The sequence below is a fragment of the Acipenser ruthenus genome, chromosome 18 (assembly GCF_902713425.1).
Source record: "Acipenser ruthenus chromosome 18, fAciRut3.2 maternal haplotype, whole genome shotgun sequence".
Classification (NCBI taxonomy): domain Eukaryota; kingdom Metazoa; phylum Chordata; class Actinopteri; order Acipenseriformes; family Acipenseridae; genus Acipenser; species Acipenser ruthenus.
The window spans coordinates 30854835-30869108 of record NC_081206.1 but is presented as its reverse complement, the minus strand read 5'-3'; positions in this window follow the sequence as shown (position 1 = coordinate 30869108).

Below are 14274 nucleotides of genomic sequence, written 5' to 3'. Positions count from 1 at the left end.
GGCAGCAGTGTTCAAACTGGCATGCAATTAAGCAGGATAAAAGATAATGTGTGTGTGTGTGTGTGTGAGGCACTGGGGATGTAACAAGAGGAATACTCACGAATCGTCTTGTCTCTCAGCCTTGGATTTCTGCAGCATTGGACTGTCCGCACTCCACATGGTTTTATATGCATTGCTCCTCTGGTCTAGGCAAGGTCAAGTTGATTTTATGATGCAATAACTACTATATTTAATACAAACTTTATGAAGTGTTAAACTGGTCAGAGAGTAGAAAGTGAGTATTGCTCGCCTGTTCTCATTTTAGGGTCCTGTTTTTTGAAAAGGAGTAAAAAGGACAGGTCTTAAAAGCTTATTCATCTTATACATGTACAAGTGCTGTTTGGAGGAATGTAATTGCTTTTTTTGTATTTGTACTTTAAAAGTAATTTAAGACTGGGACATTGGAGTGACCAAATCTGCCAATGGTTATCCTGCCAACAGGCAAAGTCTTTCATTACTGAATTCTGTATTCCAGTTGCAGCTGGTAATGCAGATTACAGATATAAGCATATGGGATAAAATATAGATTTTTCTTCTTAAAAAGGAAGACTTGTACACATTTAAAAATAGGCTAGCTGTGTAGAGCAATGTTAAGTTTTGAAATTAAGTTATAAATGAACACTCATTTGAATTTTTCATTCATTTTGGGCACTGCATTAGATTTACTGAAATCTCCTGTATTCTGCAGACTGGCTTATACTGTACTGGCATTCTTATTTTTTGCATTGAAGTGCAGCCTTTTTGTAATGCAGTTATAATAATTCAATTCCAGCATGATTATAATTCACGGGCATGAAAAATAGCAAGCTATGCTAATTAGGTATTGTACAAAAGTGACCTTAACTTCAAGCCTGTTTACTGTGAAAGACTTGTCCATTCAGTTAGGATTGCTTCCATCCCTGATGACTGTGTACCATAGTAAAAGCATAGCAAGGTGCAATAAAGCCCAGTGAAAGCATGGTAAAGCATAGGGAAGCACTGTAAAGAATAGGGAGGTATGGTGAAGCACATTAATAAACATAGAAATGCATTGTATAACCATGGGAAAAGCATAGTATAACTGCAAAAAATACCATGCAAATATCTGTGAGCAACTTGTATAAAGGGATGGGCTTAACAAAGCTTCATGACCTATACTGTGCCCTTCAAGCATCTGCACACCAGCGGTGATATTCCAGCCTAAGGGAGATGAAACATAGATACATTAATTATACTGGAGGACTACTGTGCTATCATGGTCTCCTAGCCCTGTAATCTTATTTGACCAGCATGACAAGAAATAGAACATTGTTGTAACACCCCCCCCAAAAAAAAATGGGTTGACTGGATATTTGCTATTGTCACATTTCCATTTATAGATCTCCTACAAGGGAGAAAGCTTAATACTGTAAGCAGATAAGACAGCAATTTCCCAGTTTCAAAATTGATTTTTTTTTTTTTTTTAAATGAATGGTGTTTGGTCAGCTAATTCCAACAAGCAGAAGTAGCATCATAAGTAAGCAGGACATACAATACTTACCATGCGAGCCAAATCCCAATGCATGTTTACTGAAGAACTACGTATTCCATTTAAAGAGGAAGCTTGCAATATTATTGGAACATCAAATGCAAGGTCTTGTTTCATGTGTATGTTTCAATAATGAATGCCATAGCAACACTGTGTATAAATAGGCCATCACTACTGCTTGTCTGATGCATTCAATCTAATACAAATATGGTCACACTTTACATTGCGTGTCTCTAATTACTATGTATTTATATAGTAGTTACTGAGTAAATACATGTGTACTTACACATCACATCACAACCCTAACCCCTATAACCTTGACCCTTTTCTGATACAATTGTGTATCGCACATGGAATACACTGACAATCAAATGGGTAATAAAAAACACGCCTGCGGGAAACGAATGCATTGTTTTCTTAACCCAAGTCGTCCTTTGATAAAATAAAAATGTCTGATACATTGGCAACAGGCTGGGTTTTGTGTATTTTCATTAACTGTAAGGACAATCTGGGCACATGACTGCTCAGTGTCTGGATATTGCAAAGCAGGTATGAGAGCTCTGATCTATGGGGAACCGCAGAAATGAGTGCGGGCATAACAAGCTCGTCATCATTACAGCAAAAAGCTCCCCGTTCATTAAAATCACCGTAGGTTTCAAACAGCAATAGCCAGAGAGTAATTTACATTTCTCCAGCTTGTAAATGTCTTGCGATGCCATATTTAAAACAGCGGCCCTGTAGCTAATTTCAGCAGGGGACTACAGAATGAAATATCGGCATCTCCGGATTCATTTTGAAGGAGGAATATTTTATCCAGAGGAAGACAGTCGCTCCTTTTCTGCGGCTAAATTTAAACGCCTTGCCCAACAAACTTAAAAATGTGATCCAGGTAGGAGCAGGAAGTGTGTGTGTGTGTGAGTGTGTGTGTGTGTGTGTGTTGTGTGTGTGTGTGTGTGTGTGTGTGTTGTGTGTGAGTGTGTGTGTGTGTGTGTGTGTGTGTGTGTGTGTGTGTGTGTGTGTGGTTGTGTGTGTGTGTGTGTGTTTGTGTGTGTGTGTGTGTGTGTGTGTGTGTGTGTGTGTGTGTGTGTGTGTGTGTGTTGTGTGTGTGTGTGTGTGTGTGTGTGTTGTGTGTGTGTGTGTGTGTGTGTGTGTGTGTGTGTGTGTGTGTGTGTGTGTGTGTGTGTGTGTGTGTTGTGTGTGTGTGTGTGTGTGTGTGTGTTGTGTGTGAGTGTGTGTGTGTGTGTGTGAGTGTGTGTGTGTGTGTGTGTGTGTGTGTGTGTGTGTGTGTGTGTGTGTGTGGTCCATTTTGTGTTTATGATGCTGCAGACCTGTTTGAAGAAGGCATATAAATGATGAATGCATCTCTCCTCCTTTGGTGTGTATGACTTGATGGAATCGGTCCTATTTATATTTGCCCCACCCCGCACACGCGCACACACACACACTCAGAAAAAGATTAATTCTTTATTATTATTATTATTATTATTATTTATTTCTTAGCAGACGCCCTTATCCAGGGCGACTTACAATCGTAAGCAAATACATTTCAAGTGTTACAAGTGTTTCTTTATCTTGTTTATAATTAATTGTGGAGAGACCCTTACAGAACAGTTTCTTCACTTCTGGGGACAGAAATAGCTCAACTGGAACACAAAAATACAATAACATCTATCACTGTTGGTTGATGAAAAATATTGTTGTTTCTTTCTGGTCTTTATACTTTTTTTGTAGTATTATTGAATGTTGTTGTTCCCCCTATCCCTCACAAAGCTGGAATGGATCATTGCCTTCATTTGGTCGAATGTTGGATACATTTCTAACCCTACTCAATGCTCTTGACCGTTTACCTAGCTTTGTTAATATAACTTCATTTTCTCTGCCACTCTTAAGGTTTCAAACCACATAAATAACATTTTTAGAGGTTTAAAGTGAAGTATCAAAGTAAAATGTTTCCTGTTGTCCTTGTTGAAGACATCATGGGTGTGTACCATTGAAAAAAGTCCTCTGGCAACAGTGTCCACCGTAACAAATAAGGCCCAAACAGAGAAGATCCTACAAGCAGACCTCTTGAAAACAAATGGAACTGCAGCTAAAAGTAAGATAGTATTAAAATTGATTTAAAAGCCCTTGTTATTGATTTCTTTGATAATTAGATACACAAACTAGTTTTATGGGATCCTATTATGCTTAAGAGACAAGTTTTGTAGGAGAGGGCAGAAATGAAAGATCAAAGGGGGAAATGGCAAACTATATACTGGAATTATATTTATCATGTCCCGATATGCATTTTACAAAAATAGGGGTGTATGAACTGTACATACTATCCTTGTAAAATCCTACCTTGTCAAAAGAAATAGCATTTTCATGGGTCAGGGAGGTCATCAGTAGGCTATGGTTTGTCACAAGAAAAGTAACAGGCTTTCCATAGCATTCCTATTCAAAATGTGCCCTGAAGCCAAGGCATATTAAAAACACACGCAGCCGGAAATCTGAAAGCTTTTCATTTTCGGCATTTTCAGTATTTTTATCAGCAGCGTGAGGCCGAGGAACTCATTTCTGCCATGCCTGCCTCCTGAAAGGAGAAACTGCTTTGCTTCTTGTCAGCTGGGGTTGAAAACCTTTTCCGGGAGATTTGTTGACTCCAGGCTACCTAGATTTTAAAATTAGGGACCTTAATGAGTTGGTATGTGCAGCTTTCAGGTTTCTAAACATAGAGCACAGTCTCCACCAGAGAAAACTGGTTCAGTGAAATGGGATCGTCTGACCTCAATGTCTCACATACCATCTCATCAGCCTCTTTGTCAAAGTTTAGAACGATATGCCTTTCTCGTTTTGAATGTTTGCAACGATATGCTATAAATAGATTTTGGAGAAGCACTGAATAGACTCAGCAACATGGTGTTCAGTGTAAGTACCATACTATAGAATCCAGACTGCATTGCACTTCGACTTGCTGCTATTCAGTGGTGTACACCAGTCGCTGAAAGCTGGGACTTACCTCTTGTCTTCTGTCGTGAAGTTTCTGACCTCCTGCTGCCCCTTTCAGGGGTTCATGCAAAAAGCGGGTGCAGACAGTGCAAATCAGGGTTGTAGTGCAAATCAGGGTTCTCAAATATTATAACGACATGTACTAAAGATGCCGGCACTTACAATTGCAGCAGTGTGGAGTAGTGGTTAGGGCTCTGGACTCTTGACCGGAGGGTCGTGGGTTCAATCCCCGGTGGGGGACACTGCTGCTGTATCCTTGAGAAAGGTACTTTACCTAGAATGCTCCAGTAAAAACCCAACTGTATAAATGGGTAATTGTATGTAAAAATAATGTGATATGTTGTAACAATTGTAAGTCGCCCTGGATAAGGGTGTCTGCTAAGAAATAAATAAATAAATAATAATAATAATAATAATAATAATAATAATAATAATAATAATAATAATTTGTTAAGAACTTTTGAAAACATGTCGCAATTAGCAAACCTTTAAAAGGCAGTATGAACAACACTATCCCCTAACCATGACCACTCTGATTGCAACAAGAAGGAGACATCGTCTTCAGAAGAACGAGTGATTTGTAGGATGAGAAGAGAAAGGGTATCTCGTACCCTCATTACCCGATTTAAATGCAGACCAAATTAAGCACAAGTACAGATTCGGCAGCCACATAATTCTTGAGCTGCTGTCTGATGACCTGGAACCTGTCACCCAGAGAGCTATGCTATCCCTGCAGTGGTCAAACTATTGTCCACCCTGCATTATCTTGCCTCTGGGTCCTTTCAAGGGACTGTGGCAGCTGTTGCTGGCATTTCCCAGTCGTTGCTGGTCCCTTGAACTTCATATTAACGAGAATTGACTGTCCTCCTGTGTATCATAACTTGTTAAAAGCTGTGATTCAACCTGCACTGAATAATTATAGAGCTGTGATTCAACCTGCACTGAATAATTATCACTCCTGAAAGAAGAATGTTCAGTGCCTGCTCTTAACTGTGTCAGGGACATTGCAACTTGAATCCACAGTCAGGAAGTTTGGAAAGTTTACCATCCCCTTTATAGGGCGTTGAATAGTTTCCGTTTTCTAACGTCACCTTTCATATAAATTGATTTTACAATAAATATACTATATATATATACTATATGCTGAGTATATATATATTATATACAGCCTTGTGTAGTGTTTTCCTTGGGTCTGCATGTTAATGTACTGTCTGGAATGAATAATAAGGGAAGGTTTATAATGATGTGTTGTTTGAACTCCCACCTGCTGCTATAGATGCAGGAATTCAGTTGATAGAATAGCCAGAAGACAGACAACTCTCTCTCCTTGCTGCTCTGTTGCTCCCGAGGTGATTTCATAAAGCTGTTCATTTCAGCTCAGATAACAGTACCGGGTGTCTCTTCCCAACTGGCGGAGACTGCATTTGAGGTCTTTGTTGTCCATTGAAAGGTAATTGCCTTGAGTCTGGTAATGAGAATGTATTCATCTCAAATGGCTGAGACCCTTACATCCTGAGCTCTCCTTGTTACCTCTCGTTTTTTTGCAATGCCTGTTTTTTACCATTACGTTGTACTTGCAATTATTTACAAATGACACAATTACAATTCTAAACTGACCCAGGTGTGACTCATACTGTCTCATTATATCAAAGTGGGGCTACAGGGGTCTCTTCCGGATGTGATTCCTCGAACAGGAAATGATTCTTTACAAAGTCATTGTAAAGAAGAGAATCGTTAGTTAAGGTAACAGTCCTGTACCTAAGGTAAGGCAACATTGCTCTGATTTATTAAATTGTCTTAGTTTCGAAACATTATTTGGTAACACTTTATATGTGGTTTATAACCATGCCATAGCCATAGACAGAATTACAGTTTTATAAAGGGGACAGTTATATAATAAAACAATGTAATTGAAATAACAACACTGGAGCAAAAGTAGATTTGATGCAGAACGGTCAGTCTTCAGCCACATAATCAGGCCAGCCATTCATTGTGTGCTTCCACACTGCTGAGGGAATGGGGTCCTTGAGGCCCTTCGGCTGTGTCTTTCTAGCATACAGCTGGTTCATACTGCCTTAAGGCAATCGCTCTAATCCATATGGCGATGAATCACACACTGGAGGCAGTGGTCTCCAGAGGTCTTTCATGTCCATTGAAAGGCAGTGGTCTCCAGTGTGGTGGTGTAGGCTTCACTGTTGTTGGCATTTATTAAAAGACTCCGACTCACAGTGTCTCCTGGATAGTTTCTTAATTGCAGCAAGCTAGGTTAGCAAATGCATTAAAGGCACACGTTAGAACAGGTCAATCAATCCTGAATAATTACACAAAGCAATAATACATGCTTATTGTATCACAATTGATTAATTAAATGACCTTTTAATTGCAGCATCTAGTTGAAGCAATTTAGAGAAATGCTGTATCTGCAAGTACTGTACTGTGCTAGGGTTATATAATCCATATCCCCGGAACACTGAACAGCACTGAATTTAGAAATACTGAAACACATTGAAATTAGATATTCATGATCTTTTAGTATCTCTAGATTTATAATGAATGTACAGCAACAAAACAATCTGGTCTCAGTGTCTCATATATTGTACTTCTCAATGTGGGAAAGGAATCTGGAGTGTCTGCATGGATTTCAATTCCAAGTAACCCTGCCATTGGTGTAGCCTGGATCCTACAGGTGCCATTGAGTACTCATAATAGACCAGGTGGAGAAACGGAAAAGTATTTATAGTCAAGTGCAATAAATAAGGCTTAAGTTATCCAGGGGCTCTGTGGTTTTTAGTTCCAACTGAGCTCTCAATTACTTAAATAAACTCTTAATTGAACTCATAGTTTGCTTAATTAGGCAGTTTTAATTGTTTTCAGCTCTTAAACAGTTGGAAATTTCAATGTAACTATAAAATGTTATAAATAACTTGCAATCTGCAACTTTTTCAGAGCTGAGAACAATTAAAATGGTCTAAATAAGCTAAGTATTAGTCCCATTAAGGGCTTAGTTAAGTAATTGAGAGCTCAGTTGGAATGAAAACCAGAAGACACAGGGGTCCCTGAGGACCGGGGGTTGAAAGCCACTGTTTTAAGGTGTTTACTTGAGATGGACAAGGGAAGCATGCACAGGTCCTCCCTTGTAATCAGCACTACTGCTTCAGTCACTACACTGTGGAATCAGACACTGGTGCTGTCTGTTTCTGTGCCATGTTTGAGGAGATGAGGCCTACTGTTTGGAATCATGCAACACCAAATGCGATCACTTGAAGCTCTTATAAAGTGTGACGTTTCTGCAAGCAGTTGCACAGCTGGTTGCTTACAGTAGAGACAAGCTCTACTTTCAAGCGATCTGCTGAGTGATTTGTAGTGATGTTTTTTACATCTATTTTAATGGAATATCACAAGTTGCGCTCCTCTGTTTTTTTTCAAACTATCCCTCGTTTTGGATGATCTTCGCTTTGCTTCTAAGCATGGTTTGCACCTCTTTAAGACAGTTTACCACAATGCTGTTTCTCATATTGCAGGCAAGTACAAATTCAGCCTGGCTGTTTTACAGTTTATCAAGTTTAGAGAACAGTGAGGTATAAACAAGCCTGTAAACTGGAGTCAGCATCTCATCTAATAACAGGAGGATCATTGGTTCCCTTATCCTCCCCCTGTTCATTTGCCTTAGGCAGTGTTTGTCTCTTCGGTATCTTGGCCTCTTAATTAGTATGTGGACCTCATCGGTTCAGCTTTCTTTATAAACAGGAATAAAGGTACCATAGTATCTTCTATCAATCCAATCAAGGATGGTGTTATGGTTTATCTTCTCCGTAATTTATAATTCTAAAAATCATATTCCCATCTGGAACAAGCTTCCTCCAGAACTAAAACACACCTCCAATTTAAAAACCTTCAGATCAGTGTGAAGAAACTCTAGGTAGGATTTTTTTAGGTGTGTAAATGCTAGTATATCTGTGAACCTTGAAAGAACTGTTAGTACAGATATAGGACTACAGTTATGAGTCAGAGTCCATGCCTTTGATAACTGTTTGCTGTTTCTGCTGGTTTTTTTACTGTAACAGATGTAAAAACATTTACAATTTGGTATTAATAAACAATAGCGAGTTCTACCTGTTGTAAATCTGGCCAAGCTGGGCAGAGTCCTTCATGTGCTGTAGTTGCTTAATTCCCACTATTTTCAAATTACTTTGCAAACTGTTGTTAACATGGTAAAGGATGCAACTTTTCTATTCAGACCCATTTGCAGTCTGCATCGTTTTTTTTATTTGACCCCATTATGTCTAGGCTTACAAGAGGGACAGTATAATGAAGTGAAAGAACTGCTTTGTTTAGTCTCTCGTCTATCCTCTTAATATGAGCTGCTTATCAGTAAATGATACAATATGTTTGAAGATTGCAGTAATATATTAAACTGAATAAATGAACGTGGACAAAATCTGCAGAGCGTGTTCATTTTTTTTTTTTTTGAAAGCTATAAAGCCTGCCTTTTAAAACCTGTCAATTAGAATACTCTGCAGTATGAGATAACCTGATTTAGCACTAAAGATTTCTGTGTGACATCTCTAAGCAACACTGTTCTGGGAGTCAGCATGCTACAACAATGGTGTTATCTACCAGTGGATGAATGCATGACAGGAAATTAGAAACATGTACTGCTGGTTGTATTCACATGGCAGTCTTGCACAAACACAATGCAGAAAATCACAATGTTGCAGGGTAGAAATCTCAGAACTCTTCAAGGCAGAGACAGTTTTATCACTGACCAACAAAATCCCTTTATCAATTATGCAATCCTTTAGACAGAAGGTTTTACATTTCTCTTCCAAATCGCTAATAAAGGTCCAATCAATAATCAGCAAGCTCCAGTAGATAACTGATGTAACCAGACGATTTAAAGTCCTGTTCTTACTTTCTTCTAATTTGCATTCACAGCATTATCTCTGATCGACGTGTTGAAGATATTTAACACTTCCTGTTCTGCAGGTCAACCTCACCTCCTTCTCCAGTCACTCCCGGGGCTCTGGGTAGTGATCTTGTTTGGGTTAGAAACCAACTGCAGTGATATCAATAGGATTCCTGTTGTGTATTCAGTGACACTGCAGTGATATCAATTGGATTCCTGTTGTGTATTCAGTGACACTGCAGTGATATCAATAGGATTCCTGTTGTGAATTCTGTGAGACTGCAGTGATATCAATAGGATTCCTGTTGTGTATTCAGTGAGACTGCAGTGATATCAATAGGATTCCTATTGTGTATTCAGTGAGACTGCAGTGATATCAATAGGATTCCTGTTGTGAATTCTGTGAGACTGCAGTGATATCAATAGGATTCCTGTTGTGTATTCAGTGAGACTGCAGTGATATCAATAGGATTCCTATTGTGTATTCAGTGAGACTGCAGTGATATCAATAGGATTCCTGTTGTGTATTCATCGAAACTCACACGCTGATTGTTCTGTGCATCGGTACTTTATTGCAACATTGGTAATACATGTACATTCTTAAAAGCTGTGTCTGGTACACAACCTGCTTCGTTCAGCTACTGAGCTGGCCTCATGGGCTCACAACAAGAACTGTATATAACCTTGATTCCGTACATGTGTAGCACGCCACTCCCTCACCAACTAACCATCCCAAGAAATGAGTAAGAACATGCTAATCACACACTATACACGTGCACAGCCAGCACAGCGATTCTGTCTTTGTGTCTAGCTAGGCTGCAATGCAGCAATTCCCAAGCGAGTGGAAACTGTATATTCATTTCAAATAAATATATAAATAAATCCCACTCACAAGGAAAGACTAATATTCATCATGGCTTTAACATAAATAAGTAACCCATTTTCTAATGCGTTCAGCAGTCACTCACAGTGCACATGTGAGCTAGCCTTGTCTGCCACAGATGATGCATACAAACTCCCGGTTATAAAGAAAGAATCATAATAGCCTTGACACTCTTGTGCGTGCCTTCCACACACCATAGTATTGTAAATAACTGGCTGTTTCATCAGTGGTGAGGTACAATTGACTAGTCTGCTTTGGCAGTAATGAGAATCGATTTTTTTAAATCACTGCTTCCCTGAGTTCTCCTGCAAGAAGAAAATATAGCCATCAGTGAGTTTACAGGCCTCTTAATGCTCCTCAGCCCCAGCAACAAGGAATAAATTGATGTCATTAGATCTCCCACTGCTTTTATATGTGTTAACGGACCATTATGTCTGTAAAGATGATTAAGGAGGTTGTAAGATTTGCAATTTACAACAGGGGTGGAAGAGAAGAATATGGTTTATGGATTTGAATAAACAAAAACCTGCTATCGGCAAAGAAATAATTACCGTTCAATTACAATGGCGGCTTGGCAACCTGGAGTACATTACTCACAGAAAGCCCTGTGCTGATGATGGGAAGCCAACAGAGCCAATAAATCAGGATTTTTAAAAAAAGGCTGCAATGCCGAAAAACTGTCTCTGTACCACAATTACGGGACCTTGAGGTGCTTTGGTCCCTCAAGTTATAGCATTGCCTCATTAAAGTTCAAGAGACCAAAGCACTCCTCTCCCTACACGATCACTTGTGGAGGAGAAAACTGCAGTGCTGAGAATGTTCAATTAAGAACATTAAAGGTAGTTTGTTTCATTCAAAGGTAGACTGTCATAATCAATGTTCACATTATAGATCAGACAGATTACAGGCACTTTAAAATTGACTGTCCTCAGAATAGGGTGCAGCGGTTTGTAGCCAAAATGAAGGACTGACAATTTTATCTGTGAAGAAATATTGATTTAGAATGTATCAAATTACATAACCCTAAAGAAAAAATGTATTTGGTACGCTTTACGGTCCGGTTGCACATTCTTGTAATTGAGGAAAAATCAGTAAATATCAACTTGCAAGTGGCTCTTGCTTAGAACAGATGACATAAGTGTGGAGTAGTGGTTAAGGCTCTGGACTCTTGACCGGAGAGTCATGGGTTCAATCCCCGGTGGGGACACTGCTGCTGTACCCTTGAGCAAGGTACTTTACCTAGATTGCTCCAGTAAAAACCCAACTGTATAAATGGGTAATTGTATGTAAAAATAATGTGATATGTTATAACAATTGTAAGTTGCCCTGGATAAGGGCGTCAGCTAAGAAATAAATAATAATAATAATAATAAAAGCCATGACTTCATCATTCTAAGTATCTCAGTAGGCTGTGCAGTGAATATAGTGCATTTACAGTTGTCTAAAAACCATCTTGCAAAGCCTATCGGGTTTGTTTATGACAGCTCAGGTCACTGTCATCATTAAAATCAGGTGCAATGAGGGCGTATTTGTATGCATGCACGCTTCATTGACACGTTGACATGAAGTGGGTGGGTTTATGGCCCGGTTTGTAACGGGATGGCGGTCAAGTGTGGGTTTGTAGAAACAGACGAGGATCTAAGTAGCTCAGGGGACACTTCTGCCCCTTTCTGTCCATGGCGTTTAATTGCCTCGCTCTTATTGGTTGTGAGCATGATGACCTCCCGGTGTTTGTAAGATTTCATTTCTAATACAAGGAAAAGGAGGTCAGTAGAGTTTGCAGACCGGCAAAACAGGTGTAGAGGATTATAGAGCCAGTGCAAAGACAATGAGAGGCAAATAGCTTCAAAAGCCAGGTGCTGTTTGCAATCTGAGTTCTGTTATTCCAATATTGAGATGTCATCTTTTTTCTCTCTATATATAAATGTTTGTGTCTGTGATTGTGACCTCTATCATACTGAACAGGGAGCAGAGCAACATGCACATTATTGTTCTGAAACTGAGAAAGGAAATGCAGCTGACAAGCAGTCCGGACACAGCAAACCCCAGCGCGAAGACCAGACATATACTGATAAATAAATACGTTCATGAAGTCTCAATGTTAGAGCAACTTGTAACGATTGGATCAGTTTAAAGCCTGATTGGTGTAATAAAGGACACGGCTGTACTGTGCTTCTCCATGATTGCTGTGAATCTCTCTTAAGGACACTTAAGCCTCTGGTCATTGTCCTGCTCAATTGATATCTAAGGGCTTACAGCCCATTTAAAGAAGCACACATAGAAGAATAAAGGCAAAGTTAGGTACTTATAAAGCCCAGGGGCCTCACAGAACAGTACAGGAATATGATTTTTATAATAACCTCAATAGCTGTGTGATGTGCTGGTAGCGAAACTTCTGTATAAAGAAACTGCCTGCTGATTCAAACAAATGTTTGCAGATATCTGGACTCACTGTATTGATACATACCTCTTTATTCCTCCTCAGTGGAATGCAGTGATCCTACAGTGCTAATACTGGAGTCTGTGCTGTGGGCCAGTGGTAGAAAAAAGGTGGCTGCAGTGGTATTATCCAATGACAGAATGGTACCAGTATGCTACCATAACATGACCACAGCACATCATTTCTATCCATTGTGTTGACAGTATCGATAATGCTGTGATTTGCTGATCGTTTCTGATTAGGGTAATACACTGGCATTACAAAGGTATCACGGTGGGGTTGTACAGCTTTTCTGTACGGTATACATGAAATCAATTCAAATCTAAGTGGCTCACCACAGCCATTGTTACGTGTTAAAGTTGGGCTCCATCTTCATGCGACAATCAATACCTGGGCATGCATTTATTAACTAAAGGGTCAATCAGTTCCCCGCTGGAGGACTCTGCCCTACAAGCAGGCTGCTTCTGTCAATAAACCCAGCAGAATTCTCTCTGTGGACACAAACAGCATGACAATGTGGAGCCGGACAGCACTTACATTAGTGGAACAAGCACTTCCCTTCCAGATTGCCTTGTCTTTAATTAGGTCTTCTTTCCTTTGACAGTACAGGCAACAAGGGAGATGTGGAGTTTTAAAATCTGTGATCAATTAGGCTAATCATGGCTAACAATTACAACTTACGGTATATTTAATTCATATATTGTATATATATTTTTTATAATTTGGCATTGGACCTAAATTGTAAGTGACAATAAAATAATGTGCATCCACAGGTTTTGGCAATTCCAAGGCATCTACCTGCTATTATATTTGCAGTAGATATATTATAAATAGTAACCGTTATTAAGCTGGTAAGAGACAGCTCAGGGATTTTAAATGGAGATTTATAGAAAACTGTCAACTTTTTGTCACGCTAACATTACACCATGAAAATAAATACTCTCTTATATTCGACTGTATATATCGGTAGAAGAAGAAGAAGAGGAAGAAGAAGAAGAAATATATAACTAACTGTGCTTAACAAAAAAAAAACATGAACCTGTACATTTTATATTAGAAGTACCAACACTGCAGGATTTGAAGCTCTCTGTGTCATCTAAACAGTATGAAAAAACCTTGCAGAGATTTACCATGCATGCCAGCTCCTCTGCAAGATGCCACCCAGCACGACAAGCACTTTCACAGCAACCTTCCTTGTTGAGGTGGACAGGTACCCAGGTTGTCCTTCACAGGACGGCCTTATTACTCATTGGACTAGAACTCAGCATGACTACAAATCATTAGAATGTGGAGCACAAAGAAACAGCAGCCACATATTAAAATAAATGAGATACTAGAACAATGTAATCTGCTTAGACATGAACATCAATCACCTGTCAAACGCTTTGGAATCTCAGCCATACAGCTCACAAAGAAGCAGGTCTAGGCCTTGGGTTGCCCTGAATGGGGTTTATCTTTTGTACATTCAGAAAGCAAATTGAATAGAGTGGTTTTGCTAATAGCAAAGACAC